This window comes from Crinia signifera, chromosome 9 (assembly GCF_055691185.1).
Source record: "Crinia signifera chromosome 9, ASM5569118v1, whole genome shotgun sequence".
Lineage (NCBI taxonomy): Eukaryota > Metazoa > Chordata > Amphibia > Anura > Myobatrachidae > Crinia > Crinia signifera.
This window is the reverse complement of record NC_139225.1, coordinates 31,699,839-31,721,544: the sequence shown is the minus strand read 5'-3', so window position 1 is coordinate 31,721,544 and position 21,706 is coordinate 31,699,839. Positions and strand designations below refer to the sequence as shown.

The 21,706-nt window shown below is 45.3% G+C and overlaps 1 protein-coding gene across 6 annotated transcripts in view; it reads right to left on the bottom strand.

Annotated features, from left to right (window-relative positions):
* Window positions 1-21,706, bottom strand: part of ATP2B3 (ATPase plasma membrane Ca2+ transporting 3) — a 241,887-nt gene extending 220,181 nt beyond the window's left edge. The window contains exons 1-2 of one of the 6 annotated variants that reach the window (XM_083158701.1): window positions 21,441-21,701; window positions 7,168-7,360 (exon numbers count right to left, since the gene is read on the bottom strand). The gene's annotated coding sequence lies outside the window, so the exon portion shown is untranslated. Of the gene's footprint in view, window positions 1-7,167; window positions 7,361-21,440 lie in introns of all 6 variants that reach the window. The other 5 variants (XM_083158705.1, XM_083158700.1, XM_083158703.1 and 2 more) reach the window with 5 other exon arrangements.

The following is a 21,706-nucleotide window of genomic DNA, read 5'->3' as shown; positions in this document are numbered from 1 at the left end:
ACAAATGGCCAATTATATTCTTGAGACGTTAGCAGCCCGCCCCCCCGGCAGGCATCGGCACACCTCCGTTTCCATAAAATGCTCGGCATTCCCATTAGCGACCCCGTTTTCTCAGAAGCCATTCGTTGCTGGGTCTTGCCCATGTGCCTCAACCATTGGAACAGGGCTGAATGTTAATGAATCAGGCCCACAGTCTCAATCAATTACCTTTTGTACTGATGTGTATATATATGTGTGTGTGTGTGTGTGTGTGTGTGTGTGTGTGTGTATGTAGGGTAGTAGCCGTGTTCTTAAGTTGACACTATTTTTTTTTTTTTTAGATTTGGTTTTCCTATAAGTTAATGACTACCGCGGATGTGTTAAGAAGCTACATAATAGCATAAGCCATGGATTAATTGGACGTTTGATGGACTTTGTTAGTAGAGGACAAGTTTACAGTAATACTAAACTCATCATGACACTGGAGGATTATCCCCAAACATTGGCAGCCAGTCAGAGCACACAGGGATCCAGCCGCATTCACAACAAGCTTTAGAATGCAGAAAAATAAAAATGAATAATGGGCCTGATGCAGCAAACTTAAAAAAAACAACAATAAAGAGCAAGCAAAACAGCTCCTAACTGTCATATTACAGTCTGGGTTAGAAAAATGACAGGTAGGAGCTGATTGTTTATCACTCTCCATGTGATCACTTTTTGATACATCTGGCCCAATATTCCTAAAAGGCTCTAAACCTTACATGCAAGTTATTTAAGATAAAAAGGCAACCAACAATTGTAAATGTGCCAGCACAAATGGAATACAATGCCCCTTTCATGTCATAAAACCAGGGTCCAATCTGAGTTATTGAACATCGGGGCAGATGTAGTAAGCCTAGTAAAGTGATAAAGTGGAAGGTGAAAGGGGGGGGGAGACGCCTGCCGGGTCCAGTGATGCGGCGCACGCAGGGCCGGTGTAAGGCTTCTCAGCACCTTAGGCAAAACTTTAACCTTCTGCCCCCCCCCCCTCCCAAAAATGGTTTGGTCCTCCCAGTCCTTCCCGGGAAGATGGACAAGTCTTGGCACCTAAATCCACCTTATTCTAAATGAAGTCATAATGTGAATATGAAATTTGAAGGTGACTTTGTGCGCCGATACCTATATTTATATGGTGTATATCACACTTCACCTTCCCAAATCTTGTGTAAGTGGAGATAGCTGTAGGATCGAGATTAGAGAAAAGGAATAACACTTCTCTTATCTTTTCACTTCTTTGCCCAGGATGGCCCTTCGTTTTAAAATATAAGTTCAGGAGGTACTTGTTTCCTAGCACGGCCACACCGATTTGCATCGGGGTGGTCGTGTTGGAAAAATCGCGCCCATCGCATGCAACCAAATCGCATGCGATGCGACCGACCCAATTTTTTAATTGAATCAAATGTGAATAGGGTCCCTGGGACCCGATTTTACATTGGATTCAATGTAAAATATTCCCTAGACCCCCAATTTTACACCCTCAACCCCACCCCACGATTGACGCGAACCCGAAGCGTGGCGAGCGCAGCGAGCCCGCGAGGGGTGGCGGTGCGCGTCCTCCGACCTTTTCATACCCCTACTATCCACGTCGGCGTGGAGTTGAGAATAAAAAGTGTGGCGAGCGCAGCGAGCCCCGCGAGGGGACGCGTATAACTTCACAGGTATACGCGTACGCTCGCCACGCTTCGGGCTCGGTGGCTCGCTCCGCTCGCCACACTTTATATTCTCAACTCCACGCCGACGTGGATAGTAGGGGTATGAAAAGGTCGGAGGACGCGCACCGCCGCCCCTCGCGGGCTCGCTGCGCTTGCCACGCTTCGGGTTCGCGTCAATCGTGGGGTGACGACGGGGCCATATACAATGTGAAATGGGTCATATTGGCCCATTTCACATTGTTTCCTATGTGAGATGGACTTAATCAAGTCCATCTCATCTTGTGCCATTATAATGGCACAAGACCGACGCGATGCTCCCGATTTCAATGTTAAAAAATATTTTAACATTGAAGAATATGGCAAAATCGCGGGCATCGCGGCGGTCGCGTCGGGGGCAATGTCAATGGCCGCGACCGACGCGATGCCCGCTATTTTGCCTTTGCCGGCAAAATGGACCATATTTCAAAGGAAATCGGGTCCATCGCGGGCATCGTGTACCTTAACTTTAAGGTACACAATGCCCGCGATTGTGGCCGTGGTAGGAAACAAGTACCGTTCAGGACATACTTGCCTACTTTTGAAAACTAGTTTCAGGGAGATTATAGTTGGTAGTAGAATTTTGCACAGCGCCCCATTGAGGGCGCCTGTCATGCTCCACCCAAAGGGCGTGTCTAGCTCTATATATGGAGAAATTGTGAATGTGGCATCTAGAAGCGTGAGTGTAGATGATCCCCAAAGCAGTCAGTAAGAGCTACTATACTTGGTAAAGTGCTGGGAAATGCTGCTGATGATTCAATGTAAATGTATCTGTCTCTCATTCCTTTTTTTCCTCAAAAATGTAACAGTGTAATGTGGGCTAGGTGACATGAGGGAGATTGCTAGACTAATGAGGGAGAGAGGGAGATTGCTGCTATTTCAGGGAATCTCCTGCAGCAGAATGCAGGAGGGGAGGTAACTATGATGTAACATTGTAATGTGGGCTAGGTGAAATGAGGGAGATTTCTAGACTAATGAGGGAGAGAGGGAGATTGCTGCTATTTCAGGGAGTCTCCTGCAGAATGCAGGAGGGTAGGCAGCTATGGTTCAGGAACCATATGAAAGATCTAAGATCAAATATGGTATAGTACGTCTAAGCAAGTACATGATAAAATGTATAAAAACAACAATATATATATAAATAAATAAAGCTAAAAATATTTAAAATATGCTCGAATGCAGATGGCAGTTTACCAGATGTTGGTTGATTCAAACGCCTGTAAGTTGGTCTTTATGGTATGGCCTGGGTTTCTCCGGAAATAAAACGCCACGCCTCCAGGTCTCCCCGAAATCTACCAGCACTGGAAAAATTCCTTTGCAATAATGCTTAATCCAGACCTTTGCTGCAATGCGTATCGGGTCATCATGTAGTTACAGAAAGAAATAGGACAGTATGGAAGATTAACAGGCAAAAAGTGGTTTCAGTAGTCACGCCAAACAGCCCTTCTCAGTGCAACTGGTCTCGTGAGATTCTGCTAATGCTGGGCATCTCTTCTCGCAAAAATGTGTCTAAGACACAATGAAATGCATTTAGGACAGACCTAATTAATTAAATATGGGACACTCATGCCCATGTGTCCCATATTTTATTTTTTTTGCACACCAGGGTTATTCAAACCATGATCGCACGGCTGCAAATTGGCAGGTCGGGCGATAATCAAACAAATGCTCATGCGTCTGGCTTGTAGGATACATGCGCTAGGCCTTCCTGCGTTAAACCCCCGCTACTTTTTTTTTTTTTAATCGCTGGCAGTACGCAAGTTGACTGACAGGTAGTAGACGTTTGGAGGCGGAAAAAGGCAGTTTTCTGCGAGTGTCAGGGAAAAAGCAGGCGTGGCCAGGTGTTTGAAGGGAAGTCATGTGACGCCAGCTCTGGCCCCGCAGCCGCCGAGTAGGTCCTGGGCTACACACAGACTGCACAAAACGAGGGAATAAGTCATTCGATAGTGAGTGAGTTGCAAAGTTAAGACGCCGCCCCACTAGATTTAAAGCCCGCCTTGCAAATGAATGTGCCCGCTGTGTGATTGGATGGGTACGGCTACACATCCGTTCACCGCCGTGCGAATATGTCCAAAATAAATCATAACAGACTCACCATACAATGATTGTTAAACTGGGCACCAGTCATTGCAGGATCGAGTAACCAGAGACTTACAATGGAACCTCCTCCCGTAAGATGCTTGGTCACGTCTAGCGATTTCCCCTTAACACCCAGCATGTTGAAAATGTCCAGTTTCCACCGCGAGGCGCCCACTTCCTGTCAATTACCTGGCAAACAGCACGCGCATAGAAAAAGCTGCAGGATTTCATCACAGGACAGCCTTGAGCATGCATACTGCGAACGGTATGCATGCGCAGTGTATTGATAAATCGGCGCATTCGCAGCTGTGCAATGAAGTCTGTATCGGGCCCATAGGACATAGCACGTCCATAAATGAAAGTTACCTAAAGGTGAAGCATCCACTTAATCTGTGTGTGAGAGGTCTATGGCTGATCCCGGACTGCGGAGATCACAGCCTCACACATATTAGTCTCTACACTAATATGTTGAGTAACTGCTCTGATCCTGATAAAGGATTTGTGGTTACGGTGTATTCAGTTGCCAAGATATTCCGTGTCAGGGACAAATCACCAAGAGGTTTAATAATTAAAACATCTTAAAACACAGTCACATAGACATTGATTTAATACCATCCCAATAGACTGCCGCTGAGAGGAAATGAGTCTTCAGACAAAGTATAAAGCACGGAGCGTTCCGGTATGTCTGCATTAAACCCTGGTACTGTACATGGGAGGCTTCGCTTCTTTCAAGACTTATCCTACTGGGATGTGATCTAATATGTTCTCTTTGGGTTCAAAGCGGTCTCTGCGGAGCCTTCCCATGTATGGATCTGGCCTTGTTACAGAGTCAGAGATGTCATGTATTGATTACGCTCAATGCCATTCTCAAATATCTATCATTGTTAAAACCTTTGCTTCTAATTTGTCCCCCATTTTAACTGAGTGTTAAAGAATCAATTCAGATGTATCTGTATGTGTAGTCAGGGAGGAACAGCAAGAAGGCTATGCAAGGCGAGTCACATGACCGAGGCGGCTAGGATACGGTACCACAGCTGGAAATGTGAATGTGAATGTGGTCGGAATTAGATATTTCTATTATATTACTCGTATAACATTTATATGGTGGGATAGCTTCAAAAAGTCTGGACACTAAGGCCAGGTATCCAATAGAGAAGCCTTTTTTTTATTTTTAAAACACATATATACCTTATACTTATTATTTATTACCAGGTTTTTATATAGCGCACACATATTCTGCAGCACTTTACATTGAACATTCACATCAGGCCCCGCCCCGGTGGAGCTTACAATCTATATTCAATACCACATGTACATGCAAAAGGTATAGTAAGGTCAACACACCAAAGGTCGAAATGCATTGGGGATGACATGGATTAGGATGACACCTGAATTAGGTCGACATGCCTAAAGTTGACATGGATGGAAATTTTGGATTGTGGGAGGATACCGGAGTACCTGGAGGAAACCCATCCAAGCACCGGGAGAATACACAAACTCTGAACGGATAGGGCCATAGTGGGAATGGAACCCATGACCTCAGTGCTGTGAGGCAGTAATGCTAACTATTACATCGCCCGTGCTGCCCTTAATGTGATTATCTGTTTATTATACAGCAAATTCCATTGCCCTTTACAATTGTAAACAGTGATTAAACAAACTTGATAGTTACAGACAATCCCAGAGGTAGGAGGGCCCTGTCTGCAGGCTTTCACTGTATGGAGTACTTCTGAGTATCCCTACGGTCATGCAGCATGACAGCAGAAAGGAGGGTGCCGGGGCAGTTCCAGCTCAGCACAGATATTGACATGGACAATAAGTCGACACAAGCAATCGATTAACACATTAACGGTCGGCACATGAAAAGGGCGATATGAGTTTTTCCATGATCTTTTTTAAAAAAAATTTGCATATGTTACTATTCTTGGGATGGATTCAGTAGGCCCCGCAGAAGTGCGAAAATTCCATACAGGAGGAGTGCGTTATCCGGACTGTTTATTGGAGTGGTGCATGACTTTAAATGTCTATTTAAGAGGACAATGCTTTTCAATGGAGCCTCGTCATCATCATCAACAATGTTTAAGGATGAATGCTTTTCTGTGGTTGTAGTTTGGAAACACATACAGGATTTCTGACCATCACAACTTCAAGCTTAGACAATGAGCAGATATGAAAATTGCAGCTTTAGAATGTAAAATATATTGCATGTCCTTCAGGAATGAGGAACTACTTTGCGGTGGCTTCACATTTGTCTCAGGTGGATGTATATCCCACTGTCTTGGGCTGCACTGTAGCGCAGGTTTGTCTCTCCGCTGTAGTAACACTTTTATCCCCTTATGCCTTCCTTGTAACAAATGTGCCTGTAACTAACGTCCTGCCCACCTCCATAGTAAACATTTCTTACGCGCCGGTTCCCTGCGGAGATTCCGGTCCAGAAATGATTTACAAATGCCGGCATTTGGGAACTACAGGGTTACAGACTCATCATCTACTAGTTAAAAGCCCATCAAAAGGATGGGTTCTGCAATGCACCTTCACTTTGAGCTGTGACAGTTTTTACTTTCACTTTGTGCCATGACCGTTTTTAGCCCACAACTCATAGTAGCCTACTTGGGAAAATTAGTTTCAGGGAGATTATAGTTGGTAGTAGAATTTTACACAGCGACCAACTGAGGGGGCGTGTCATGCCCCACCCGAGAGATTGTGAAAAGAGATTGTGAACGTGGCACCTAGAAGCGTGAGTGTGTACTGCTACATCTGAGAGGAATCATGTAAAATGAGTTATATCCAAATGTAGATGAGCCCCAAAGCGGTTAGTAAGAGCGACTATACTTAAAGTGCTGGGAAATGGTGCTGATGATTCAATTTAAATGTGTCTCTCTCTTATTCCTTTTTCCCCCAAAAATGTAACAATGTAATGTGGGCTAGGTGACATGAGGGAGATTGCTAGACTAATGAGGGAAAGAGGGAGATTGCTGCTATGTCAGGGAGTTTCCTGCAGAATGCAGGAGGGTAGGCCACTCTGCCACAACTCCACACAACCCCCTATATGTTCCTACCTCCAATCTCTGTCTTCTCAACTCCCTTTCTCCATATCCAGCTAATTTAAAACAGATGAGTGTCCCTACAAAAATTGCTTTCACTTTCTGTTATGAACATTTTTAGTACACAAAGGAGTAATTTGGTCTGTCGCGTGGCCTAAAGTGGTCACCGTGGGTGCCTGCTGAAAGAAGTAGATAGTTGTCGGCAAATAAGCACACAGTGGCACTCCCCGGTTCTGTTTCAAAAGTGTATAAAAAGTGGTAACAGTAACCGACGTTTCGGGGCCATAAAACCCCTTTGTCAAGTTGTACAAACAACTGTGCAAGTGAATAAAACATACCTTAAATACATGCAGGAGTAGGGTGCAAACGTGTCTGTTCACAGAGCGGGCGGGCGGCGTTCGGCAAGAGTTCCGGAGTCTGAAGTCACTTCCGGGGTTGGATGGCGGATAGAATCAGCGTTGCGGTTGCTAAGCAACCTTGTGTATATTGGTCTGCCTCGAGCGCCGGTCCGGTCCGTGAAGTAGGCTTACACTGTGCGTTGAAAATAAGATGTCAGCAGTTTTATGCAACAATACATAAAATAGCGTGCAGTGGCTTATATATAAAATAACATATTATAAAGTGACTTTTATAAAGTGGTACTATAAATGAAGTGACATACATATAGTGACATAGAGGAGGTGTGCAAGAGGGCTAAACTTTTGGCTCTGGACTGGCTGTATTGTAGTTGGTGACCAATAGTCACAATACAGCCAGTCTTGTTTTAACAAGAGCAACCGGAGGCCTCTGGCCAATAGTCACAACAGACAAAAGTTTAGCCAGCCTCAAGGGAAAAAGACCTATGGCGTGTTTTATGAGTGGCAAGAACATCAAAAATGATATATTACATACGATATCTCAGACTTTGATCTTGCGCACACATGCTGATAGGCAACACCTTTCAAAACTAATCTGGAGACCAGTCATACTCGATTAAACATACTCTGAGCTGCACGTCATCCTACATAATTTATCTAATCTCCTGCCCCTGCCACCTACTATACGTGGGAAAAACTATCAGGACCATGCGTGAAAGCATGGCTCTGCGCAGATCCGCCATCAAAAATGCACTCAAGCATATGGCCATCGATTCCTCCCTCTATTCGAGGTGGAGATCGAGCAGGAGCACCATTAAGAAGAGAAGCCAAGTGGATATTCCATCTGAATACCTGCAAACCTCATGGACTGAATGAAAGACTTACAATGGGAGTTTTCGGTTAAACACCCATATACAAAGTGTTGATCGTTAATATAAAAGCGAGCCTGTAACCGGTTGGGACTTCTATGTGAATACAGAGGTGAAAACCTAATACTTGGTTCCACACTACACCTTCCCTATTATAGTAAGCATTTATAGTCCCCAAAAGCACATTGGCAATGTATTGCTGAGGTCCCCCAGATATTAGATCTAAGTCCTTTTCTTTGTAGTGCCAAGTGCGTTCTCACGGGGGGCGATGTCTTTAATTTGTGCATGCGGCCACAGCGAACAGAATGTTCGCTGTGTGCACGCACCCAACCTTGCGGCGGCCCATTGGCATATGGGAATGCCCAACGTTTCATGGTGGGCGTTCTCAAGCTAAGGGGTCGATGACGTGGGTGCAAGGGGCGGGCAGCTGACATCACCGGATGTCAGCTGCCCACTCACTTCCCTCAGAAAGTGCACGCAGATCTAAGGTTGCTCTGAGCTCTGAGTGGCGGCCAAGCCACCATTCGCAAGCTGGGGTTTGGTGGACTCGCAAGGCTGCCAATCAACCGGAATAACTATCAATGTGTAAATAAGCGAGCTTGCACAACTCCTATATGTCACTATATGTATACCACTTTATTTATAGTACCACTTTATAAAAGTCACTTAATAATATATTATTTTATATATAAGCCACTATATGCACACTATTTTAGGTACTTGTGTAGTTTCACGGCGGCAGGAAATCGCATCGGTACTTTTGTAGTCTCAGGTTTCCCCAGGTTTCCCCTGCCACGCAGATTAACTCTGCGACGTCGGCACAGAGGTAATCTTTTTATAAAGTGTAGCGAGCCACCGAGCCCGAAGCGTGTTGCGCGCAGCGAGCCCCGCGAGGGGACGCGGTACGCATCCTCCCAAATTGTTCATACCCCACTATCCAGGTCGGCGCAGAGTTGATTTTATAAAGTGTGGCGACTCCAGTGAGCCACCGAGCCCGAAGCGTGGCGAGCGCAGCCTTTCCCGCGAGGGGCTGTGGAATACACGTCAAGTAATCGGCATCCCCTTGTGGGCCTCGCTGCGCTCTCCACACTTTATAAAATCAACTCTGTGCCGACGTGGATAGTGGGGGTATGAAATAGTCGGGAGGATGCGTAACGCAATCCCTTGCCACGCTTCGGGGTGGCGTGGATAGTGGGGGTGTGCTAAATGTGCTTAATCACATCACATGCGACCCGATCGCATGCGATGCGGTCCGTGGTCAGGGGAAACTTGAAACTACAAAAGTACCAACGCAAGCGATCGCATGCGATGCGATGCAATTTCCTGCCGCCATGAAACTACACAAGTACCCTATTTTATATATTGTCACATAAACCTACAGACATCTTATTTTAAACACAAAGTGTACGCCTACTTCACGGACCGGACCGGCACTCGAGGCAGAAAAAGATACACAAGGTTGCTAAGCAACTGGAACGCTGGATGTTGATTATATCCGCCATCCAACCCCGGAAGTGACTTCAGACTCCGTAAGTCTTGCAGGAGTAAGGTGCAAACGTGCCTTCTGGCATGTATTTAAGGTATGTTTTTTTCACTTGCACAGTTTTTTTGTACACCTTGAGAAAGGGGTTTTATGGCCCCCGAAACATCGGCCATTGGTACCACCGGCCATTAAAACACTTCTGAAACAGAACCGGGGAGTGCAACTGTGTGCTTATTTGCAGACAACTAGAATATATATATATATATATATATATATATTATATATATATATACACACACACACACACACACACACACAAGGAGGATGGATCAGCCATTGTTATGGATAAAGAGGGCTTTGTATATTGTGTTTGTTCAGAATGTCTGAATGGTCTGGCTGGGCTGCAGATGATTCTACCCTCTGTCCTAAATTGATTTGATATTGTCATAGGTAACCAGCATTCTACATACTTGGTCTGGCTGGGCTGCAGATGATTCTACCCTCTGTCCTAGATTGAATTGATATTGTCATAGGTAACCAGCATTCTACATACTTGGTCTGGCTGGGCTGCAGATGATTCTACCCTCTGTCCTAGATTGAATTGATATTGTCATAGGTAACCAGCATTCTACATACTTGGTCTGGCTGGGCTGCAGATGATTCTACCCTCTGTCCTAGATTGATTTGATATTGTCATAGGCAACCAGCATTCTACATACTTGGTCTGGCTGGGCTGCAGATGATTCTACCCTCTGTCCTAGATTGATTTGATATTGTCATAGGTAACCAGCTTTCTACATACTTGGTCTGGCTGGGCTGCAGATTATTGCACCTGAGGTGCTGGCTATATTTAAATGCTTTGGTAATTGATCATTCTGCACACTGCTTTAGATATCAGAAATGTGTTTTTGACAAACTTAATTTTGCAAGTTAAAAAGCAAATCTCTGTTGCCTATGTGAAGGGAGGAATATCTTATAACTCTTAATGACACATGCTATCTTGGAATGCATGGATGTTTATGCAAGCCCCTTTTATTACCATTCATTGTAGTAGGGGGGTTGGGATTGGGTGGGAAAAGTCCAATTAATGAGTGCAGATGCATTTAATGGTCATTACATAGGCTGTGTGCATGGTTTAGCTTTGTACATAATAGTTTTAAAGTGCATCATTTTTAAAGTGCGGCATAATTTAAATATAACTGTGGCGTTATACTGGCGTTACACTGAAGTGAAACAGAAGGACAGAAGCAACAACTGAGAAAACCAAAGACTGCTTTGAGTGAGTTCAATTTATTCTAACAACATACTACAGGTTGAGTATCCCTTATCCGAAATGCTCGGGACCACGAGCATTCCGGATAAGGGAATATTCCGGTTTTTGGAATAATTTTTTTTTTGTCATACTTACCTGCCCCTGGTGGGTCCCCGATGGTCCCACGGCGTCCATGGAGTCCTCCGGCGTCCACAGCAGGCCACCAGTCCGTCTCCGGCGTCTCCAGGCGCGCCGGTGACGTCACCGGCGCGCGCGCGCACTCGCGCAAAGCACTCCTGGGACCGCTGGAGACGCCGGAGAGGATGCTGAAGGCCTGCCGTGGACGCCAGAGGACTTGGTAAGTATTAAAAGAGGGTTAGGGGAGAAAAAAATAAATAAATTTGAATTATTCCAAAAAACCACGGTTTTTGGAATAATTCGGATACGGGATGCCCGGATACGGGATACCCGACCTGTACCTGTGGCTGCTTAATCTGGCTATTCAAGCATAATATAATTTTTACATCTGCAAACAACTTTTACTATCACTGTTAATGCTTGTATTTGCACTGTCCGTTGTGAAAATGCCCTGCTGTACCTCTAATGACTTCACCTGTCCTGCTCTTCCATTGATTTTAGGTGTCCCCCAAAATTTTATAATTGGCCCTCTTCTTCTCTATCTTTATACGTCCTCTCTGGGTGAGCTTATTTGCTCACTCGACTTCCACTATCACATCTATGCTGATAACACTGAAATCTACCGCTCCTTTCCTGATCTCTCTCCCTCCATCCTCACTCATATCTCCAACTGTATCTCTGCTGTCTACTCTTGGATGACCCAGCTCTTTTTTAGACTTAAAATATCAAGGACTAAGCTGACCTCTTCCCACCCTCCTGCATAAAACCCGACCATCTCTCATCCTAACCTACTGTTTATGCTCACCTCTTTCCCTTCTGTGTCACCCCTGTCTGTCTAACCCTCCCTTTTTAGAATGTAAGCTCCCACGAGCAGGGCCCTCACTCCTCATGTGCCTTTCTTAGAATATATAAACCTCTGCCACTCTGATGCTTGCTTCAGTGTCCTGTCCACTGATGCCACTATCCATATTAACCATGTACTTGTCCTAAACTGTCTTGTGCTGTAATTCGTTATGTGTTTTTGCTAATAACTATGCTCTGTAAAGCGCTGCGGAATATGTATGCGCTATATAAAACTGTTAATAAATAAATAAATAATGTCTGGGAACCGAATCCATGATCTAATTGCTGTACGGCAGTAATACTAACCATTACGCCATGCGTGCTGCCCCATGTACAACAGCTACATATTTTTCAACAAGTATCATGAAGACCGGACCATCTCTGACTATTGCAAAAAGCATCAGTGCAAGGTAAATCAGCATACCCATCAACTATCTCTAGTAACACATTGCCCATCACCTCTGTAGCATAACATTCCCTCCTTTACCTATGCAGCAACAAACTACCCATCCCCTCATTAATACTAATACATTAGCCATCACCTCTGTAGAAGTAATACCATACACATCAGTAGTAGTAATACATTACCCATCACGTCAGTAGTACTAGTAGTAATACATTACCCATCCCCTCAGTAGTAGTAATGCATTACCCATCCCCTCAGTAGTAGTAATGCATTACCCATCCCCTCAGTAGTAGTAATGCATTACCCATCCCCTCAGTAGTACTACATTACCCATCCTCTCAGTAGTAGTAATGCATTACCCATCCCCTCAGTAGTAGTAATGCATTACCCATCCCCTCAGTAGTAGTAATGCATTACCCATCCCCTCAGTAGTAGTAATGCATTACCCATCCCCTCAGTAGTAGTAATGCATTACCCATCCCCTCAGTAGTAGTAGTACATGACACATCCCCTCAGTAGTAGTAATACATCGCCCGTCACCTCAGTAGTAGTAATACATCACCCATCCCCTCAGTAGTAGTAGTAGTAACACACTAACCATCCTTTCAGTAGTAGTAACACATTACCCATCACCTCAGTAGTAGTAATACATGACCTATCCCCTCAGTAGTAGAGATACATTAACCATTCCCTCAGTAGTAGTAATACATGACCTATCCCCTCAGTAATAGAGATACATTAAACATTCTCTCAGTAGTAGTACTACTGTACATTACCCATCCCCTCAGTAGTAATCACCCATCACCTCTGTAGTAGTAACACATTAACTATCACCTCTGTGGTAACACAATAACCATCACCCAAGTAGTAGCAATACATTACCCATCACTTTGGAAGTTACACCCCTCCTATCTCTGTAGGAACACTTTCCCCCCACCAACACTGTAGTGACACATTTCATCCCTCCTTTGTAGTAACACATCCCCATCACCTCTTTAGTGATAATACATTACCCATAACATCAGTAGTAGTAGTAATACATTACCCATCTCCTCAGTAGTAGTAATACATCACCCGTCACCTCAGTAGTAGTAATACATTACCCATCACCTCAGTAGTAGTAATACATTACCCATCCCCTCAGTAGTTGTAGTACCACACTAACCATCCCCTCAGTAGTAGTAATACATTACCCATCACCTCAGTAGTTGTAGTAACACACTAACCATCCCCTCAGTAGTAGTAATACATTACCCATCACCTCAGTAGGAGTAATACATTACCCATTCCCTCAGTAGGAGTAATACATCGCCCGTCACCTCAGTAGTAGTAACACATTACCCAGCACCTCTGGAGTAGTGATATATTACCCATCACCTTAGTTGTAGTAATATATTACCCATCCCCTCAGTAGTAGTAATACAATAGCCATCACCTAAGTAGTAGTAATACATTACCCATCACTTCAGTAGTTACACACCTCCTATCTCTGTAGGACCCCCCCCCCCCCCCTCCATCCCTCCTTTGTAGTAGCACATCCCCATCACCTCTGTAATAGTAGAAAATTACCCATCACCTCAGTGGAAGTAACACATTACCCAGCACATCTGTAGTAGTAACACATCCCCATCACCTCAGTAGTAGTAATACATTATCCATCTCCTCCGTAGTAGTAACACATTACCCATCACCTCAGTAGTAGTAACTCATTACCCATCTCCTCAGTGGTAGTAACACATTACCCATCCTCTCAGTGGTAGTAACACATTACCCATCCCCTCAGTGGTAGTAACACATTACCCATCCCCTCAGTGGTAGTAACACATTACCCATCTCCTCAGTGGTAGTAACACATTACCCATCTCCTCAGTGGTAGTAACACATTACCCATCACCTCTGTAGTAGCAACACATTACCCATCACCTCAGTAGTAGTAATACAATAGCCATCACCTCAGTAGTAGTAACACATTACCCATATCCTCAGTAGTAGTAACACATTACCCATCCCCTCAGTAGTAGTAACGCATTACCCATCACCTCAGTAGTAGTAACACATTACCCATCCCCTCAGTAGTAGCAACACATTACCCATCCCCTCAGTAGTAGTAATACAATAGCCATCACCTAAGTAGTAGTAATACATTACCCATCACTTCAGTAGTTACACACCTCCTATCTCTGTAGGACCCCCCCCCCTCCATCCCTCCTTTGTAGTAGCACATCCCCATCACCTCTGTAATAGTAAAAAATTACCCATCACCTCAGTAGTAGTAACACATTACCCATCTCCACAGTGGTAGTAACACATTACCCATCCCCTCAGTAGTAGTAACACATTACCCATCTCCTCAGTGGTAGTAACACATTACCCATCCCCTCAGTGGTAGTAACACATTACCCATCCCCTCAGTAGTAGTAACACATTACCCATCCCCTCAGTAGTAGTAGTAATACATTACTCATCACCTCTGTGCTAACACAATACCCAACACCCAAGTAGTAGTAATACATTACCCATCACTTCAGTAGTTACACACCTCCTATCTCTGTAGGAACACATCCCCCCCCCCATCCCTCCTTTGTAGTAGCACATCCCCATCACCTCTGTAATAGTAGCAGATTACCCATCACCTCAGTAGTAGTAACACATTACTCATCCCCTCAGTAGTAGTAGTAACACATTACCCATCTCCTCAGTAGTAGTAGTAACACATTACCCATCACCTCAGTAGTAGTAATACATTACCCATCCCCTCAGTAGTAGTAGTAGTAGTACAGGTTGAGTATCCTGTATCCGAATATCCGTTATCCGAATTATTCCAAAAACCGTGTTTTTTTTGGAATAGTTCAAATTTTTTTTCTCCCCCCTGACCATTTTTTTTATACTAACCTAGTCCTCCGGCATCCATGGCAGGCCTTCAGCTTCATCTCCGGCGTCTCCAGCGGTCCCAGGAGTGCATTGCGCGAGTACCCAGCGCATGTCACCGGCGTGCCTGGGAACTCACGCAATGCACTCCTGGGACCGCTGGAGACGCCGGAGATGAAGCTGAAGGTCTGCCATGGACGTCGGAGGACTCCATGGACGCCGAGGGACCATCGGGGAACCCCCAGGGGACAGGTAAGTATGTAAAAAAATATAGTCCAAAAAAAATCCCTTATCCGGAATGCTCGTGGTCCCGAGCATTTCGGATAAGGGATACTCAACATGTAGTAACACATTACCCATCCCCTCAGTAGTAGTAACACATTACCCATCCCCTCAGTAGTAGTAACTCATTACCCATCTCCTCTGTAGTAGTAACACATTACCCATCACCTCTGTAGTAGTAACACATCCCCATCACCACTGTAGTAGTAACACATTACCCATCACCTCTGTAGTAGTAACACATTACCCATCACCTCTGTAGTAGTAACATATTACCCATCACCTCTGTAGTAGTAACACATTACCCATCCCCTCAGTAGTAGTAACTCATTACCCATCACCTCTGTAGTAGTAACACATCCCCATCACCTCTGTAGTAGTAACACATTACCCATCACCTCTGTAGTAGTAACATATTACCCATCACCTCAGTAGTAGTAACACATTACCCATCCCCTCAGTAGTAGTAACTCATTACCCATCTCCTCTGTAGTAGTAACACATTACCCATCACCTCTGTAGTAGTAACACATCCCCATCACCTCTGTAGTAGTAACACATTACCCATCACCTCTGTAGTAGTAACACATTACCCATCACCTCTGTAGTAGTAACATATTACCCATCACCTCTGTAGTAGTAACACATTACCCATCACCTCTGTAGTTGTAACACTTGCCATATATCTTGTAACACTTGCCCTATATATGTAGTAACGACTTACCCATCACCTCTGTAGTACACACCCCCTATCTCTGTAGTAGCACATCTCCAGTGTATTGGGGGGCACTCCAATGATCTCATCGCACTTGACCTGTACTGATGTCAAGGAATGGAGCAGGCAGCACCCAAGTAAGTGTATACAGTGACGGAAGTACCTCTAGTTGCTAAATCCGATTGGGGAGGAAGCAAGGAGGGAGGAGCAAGGATGGTGGGGTGCACTGTCACTATCCATGCCACTACCTCTTACCTTTAATAACGTAAAGTGTCCATTTGGGCTAGCAAGTTTTACTAGTTATGTGAAGGTCCTCTCTCCTAGTAGGAAATGGAACTAGGACCATCACGTGACAGGGGGGGGGGGGGGGGGGGAGTTGTGTGTGTGTGTGTGTTTTTGTTTGGGGGATCTGAGTGAGGGGGAGAGCTGTTTGTGAGGTCTGTGTGTGTGGGGAGATCGGAGTGTTGTTTATTTTTTTGCAATTTTATGGTATTAATATTTGAATACCATACAGTATATCTCTGCTACAGCAAACATTACACAAATGCTACTATTTTTGATAAATGATCTAGGTGACCAATTTCAATACACACAGGGCACTCAATTAAGCCGATCGCAAACAGAAAAAGATATGGGGTCAATAAAGTCATCAACTGTGACTGCTCCAGAGAATACTAATGTGTTATGTCAGGGAAACCATTTCATTACATTGGAATACACTGCTCCTTCCAATTGAGTACAGCTTCCTTACTACTCTCTGCTCCCATACAGTACGCCTCCAGAGGACTGAGGTAGATGAGGTCCTGGAGGCCAAAGCTGGAGTCACCTACATCAGCTATGGGTCAGTAGGCCAACATGCATTCTGTCGACCACTGAAGGTCGACACCTGAAACAGGTTGACATGGCTAAGGTCGACATGGTTGGAAGGTCAATACAAGCATTAGGTCGACAATGGCTCATTATTTTATTCCCTCACCATAACATAGTGGACGGTAGAGCATGAAATACCATCTGTCGGCACATGCCAGCTAAACTGAAAAAAAAAAAATGGTGAAAAACTCGATCTTTGGACTGTCGACCTAATGCTTGTGTCTACCTTCCAACCCTGACAACCTACTTCAGGTGTCAACCGAAGCCCTGTCAACCAGATGCATGTTGACCTAATCAGGGTCCACCTAGTGACCCTACATCAAAAAGTGCCCCTTAAGGCCTTTACTGTGGTGCCTCATACCTCCTTTGCTTTGAAAAAGTGCCTCCTTGACCTTAACACCATGCTGACAGGGGCCCCAGAAAATGTTGCCTCACATCTGCTAGGTGGCTAAGGGCGAGATGTACTAAGCCATGAAAAGTGATAAAATTGAGAGTGATAAACCACCAACCAATCAGCTCCTACCTGTCATTTTCCAAATACAGCCTGTGACATGACAAGTAGTTGCTGATTGGCTGGTGGTTTATCACTCTCCATTTTATCACTTTTCAAGCTTAGTACATCTGGCCATCTGAGGATATAGCTGCATGTACGGATGACTATGGGGGGGGGGGGGGGGGCATTAAAAACCCGCAGAAATGCGCATCATTAAAGATATTGAGTGTACACACTAAGAGCCTGATTCAAACCTGATCGCTGGGCTGTTCATTTTCGAAGCCCAGCGATCAGGGGGAAATCCCGCCCAGTGCAAGCCTGCAAATTGCTTAGAACGACTTGCCAAAATATCGATATCGCAGACCTGCGAACAGCTACAATCCATTCGCAAGCCGCTCACCATCCTACTACGGGCCATACGCATGCGTAGTCTACCCAATAATTGACTGTCCTGTAAATTCACAGCCGTGCAGTCAGATCTGAATCAGTGCCCATGTGGGCGGCCCTTGGTGGACTCTCTAGGCTGCAAAACCCGCCAACCACTCTCTCTCTCTCTCTCTCTCTCTCTCTCTCTCTCTCTGCCTCCCTCTCTCCGAGAGAGAGAGTTAGAGGGAAGAAGAAGATGAAGACAGATAAATACATTATTAAAGAAAGCACCACTGAGGGACACTGAATAATAGAGCAGTTGCATTTCCAGTGCGTAGTGTCATTACTCGTCGCACATTACAAAATAGTCACACTGCCCTTCAAAATGCAGCCTGCCACTGCACATCATTATTAGTAACTTCATAGTCCCAAACCCACTGAAATTAGCAAACGACTCCACTCCTAAGCAGATAATTGTTTATTGGCCGAGGCATGTACCTGGTAATCTTTGTGTGTATGAAAGCAAACTGGCAAAGCATGCTGGGATTGTAGTTCCACCCCCCTGGAGAATTGAAAGTTGCCTCCTCTTCCAGAGCTCAGCAAAATCACTGCAGGCAATACACAATGGGGTTATTCAGACCTGCTCGCTAGGCTGCATTTATTCAGAGCCTAACGAGCAGGTTAATGCTGCTGGGCGAATGCACAGCCCCCGCTACACTGCGAGCGGATGTGTAGGATTACACATTCGCTCGCAAGCTCCAGCACAGAGGATAAATCATTTGCAGCAGTAAAGTAGCCCAGGACTTACTTCTCTGCTGCATGGATTTCTCCGAAATGGGGGTAGGCGCTGATGTCATGTGATGTCATCAGCCTGTCCCAAGCAGGCCAGGGAACGCCTGTGTTCCCTGGGGTCTGCCCAGTACTTCTATGGGCACACCCACCGTTTTTGTGGGCACGCCCATAAAACGCTGGGTGTCCACTCTGGAACACCCCCTGGCTACCAATCGCTATGCAAACCTGGCAAGTGAAAATCTCACTTAAGGCTCTCACTGTGGGGGTCTGCACATGTGCATTACTGCCTATGCGCAGTCCCCCACCATCGGAGACAGGCCGAATTCGGACCTGAATGAGCAGGTCTCAATCAGCCTCAATGTCCACCCACTCAATCCACATTCCAGTCCATTTACAGTAGTCATACCCAAGAGCACAACTGATCTGCCTGTTCTGTAGGGAAGCCCTTTACAATGTATTAGCATCCAGAGGAGGGGCTGCAGCACAGTTCGTAATTCAAATGAAGGGAGCCACACCCACTGTCAGTGAGTCAGTTTCGAATGACTGTTAGTGGCAGTGGGTGTGGCTCCCCTATTTGAATTCTGAACTGTGCTGAAGCCCCCCCCTCCCGGAGATGCCCCTGCTCCCGGCCAATAAAAAAATTCTTGAGCCAGCAGCACTCCCCCCCCCCCCCATCACCCTCTCTCCCCTTCCCCCATCAACCGTATCTTTCCACCCCCCCCCCAACTCCCAATACATAACTCCTCCCCTCCTCAATCCTGCCCGTATATCCCCTTAACCTCCCCCCTCCACAACCCACACCCCTTCCCGCAGGTGGAGCGCAGTGCAAACTTTCTTTAAAAATAAAAAAATTCTTATAAATAAAAAAAACAAATTTAAAAAAAGATAACTATGATTCCGCAATGTATTTTTATGTATCGCCAATCAGTTTTTGAGTTTTATCTGCACTTTGTTTTCACAACTATGGGAGCGCTGGCTGGCTGCTACTTTATCTCTCGCCATGGCCCGATCCATCTCCCCTTTATCTCTCTCCGCCTTATTCCCTGTACATTTCTGTTCCTGGATGCATCAGTGTTGTCCAATAGTGACCAGCGGACGTACAGTTAAATCCCTCTCTCTGCATGGTAGATATAACACCGACCACCCTTATCTAGGCTTAATATGGTAATATTTAATAAAAAGGGCTATAGAAAAGGCAGAAGCAATGCCGTTATGCAGCCCTGCTGACAGAATGGGGGTTGTAGTGCTGCAGGCCAGCCGGGACATTATTACGCGCGCTGTCCCAGCCGCAAAGTGATCCGAGAAATGCTGGCATCGATGCTATGCACTGCATAGATGCCTATACATCACTGCAAAGGACAAGCTAATGACAGGAGTAGGGACTAAGGCTTGCACCAGTTCATCGTTTCCTGCATACAGTATATACCGATTCCACTCGCAAACACCTCGCTCCTGGTTATGATGCCTTTGGGTAACCTTTACCTATCAATATAAGAATGCTTAGGATTGTATGCAGTGCCTATTTATAGCAATTACCTACAGAAGGAAGGTCATTTTGGGGTAACTCCTCAGGGAAATATTCTGGCGGCTTTCTGCTGCATTTCTGTCTATTTATCAGTGTACAGAACGCAGCAGAGCAGCTGATCGTGTCCTCCAGGTTTAGAGGCAGATGTTAACTGAATATGAGGAGATTGTAAATAGGCCTAATGAAGAAGATGGGTGTGGAGGAGAATTTAAAGTCAAAGGAATCAGACAGATCGGCATCTCCTCGGTGTTCCCAAATTCCGACGCGTCACCGGGGGGGAGGGGGTGGGAAGCGTTGCAACTTGCCCAATAACCGGGCCCAGTGCAGTGCAACAAGACCTCTGTCCCCTTCTATTCCACCCCTCTACTGCTGAGATACCCCCTGTCACTCTAGGCAAAGCGTCCAATCAGGATAAGGGACAGGCTGCTTTCAGTGTTACAGGAGGTTCCCTCCCACTACCCTGCAGTTGAATAAAAAGGAGAAAAAAAAAACCCCACGACATTACAATGCAGCAATAGATCAACTGTGATATATAAAAGCAGGTATAGGACTAACTTACAGTCAGTGCTAGTCCCCTGCAGCTGAGGATTTTGTATACTAAGCTGTACATGTTCTGTACCCTGTACACATGATTTACAGTATGCATCTTACTTCATTCTGTGTGTATGGATGGGGGGGGGGGGGGTGTATATACCCCCCTTATTGCCTGTTTTATCTGCAGAGTCAGCCGGCAGTGTGGCATTAACCAGACACCCTGCATTGGGATGACCTCCTCTCCATCCTTAATCGAGTAAGGAGAGGGGACTGCTGCAGGTACCACTCTGCATAGCACACTCCATGCAGAATCACTAAGGAGAAATGTCCCAGCCTACCTCCCACTTCACTACACAGTAACTGCACTGGAAAAATGACATGCACACAACACACTCTCATTATCATCCCTCTTTGATGCAAGACTGCAAGTTCACCTCACTGCAGATGAAGTGTTACATGTTCTCCCTGCCCTCCCCCTCTCTGTTCCATTACAGAACCTAAAAATACAACCTTCTGATCATCAACGCAGACAGGTAGGACATACTCCAAATCCAGAGGCAACACTCCCTAATTCTTCTTACCACTAAGGTGTGTGCTCGACAAGCTGCAACTACATCATGTAGCCTTGCTACAAATCGCCGGTACCCCTAAACCTAATGATTCTTCATAATGCATTAAATAAACAGTATACTGCAACCTGGAATATGATACATGTATTATAATAACACTGCATTATATGAGATCACGTATGCATAAATACTATGCAAGAACAACCGTGCAATAGGATGCAATATTAATGGGAAAAATATAAAGTCTTACCAGGCCATGATAGGAGGAGGGAGGGAAGACAGGAATCCAGGGTAGGCTATTCTTATTTTTCTTTTGTCTAAATCAAAGGAAGAAAATGAAAAAGCTGGAAAATGATGTAAAATTGGTTCCAGCAGCTGATTCTGGAGAACTACATTGCTTCATGGATGGAGCCAGAACTCTGCTGTGGTCCATCTGCAGATTTCAGCATCCCAGGAGTGGAGAAAGCTGGAGGGAACAGGGGGGGAGGTTCAAGGACGACGATGAGCACAAAACAC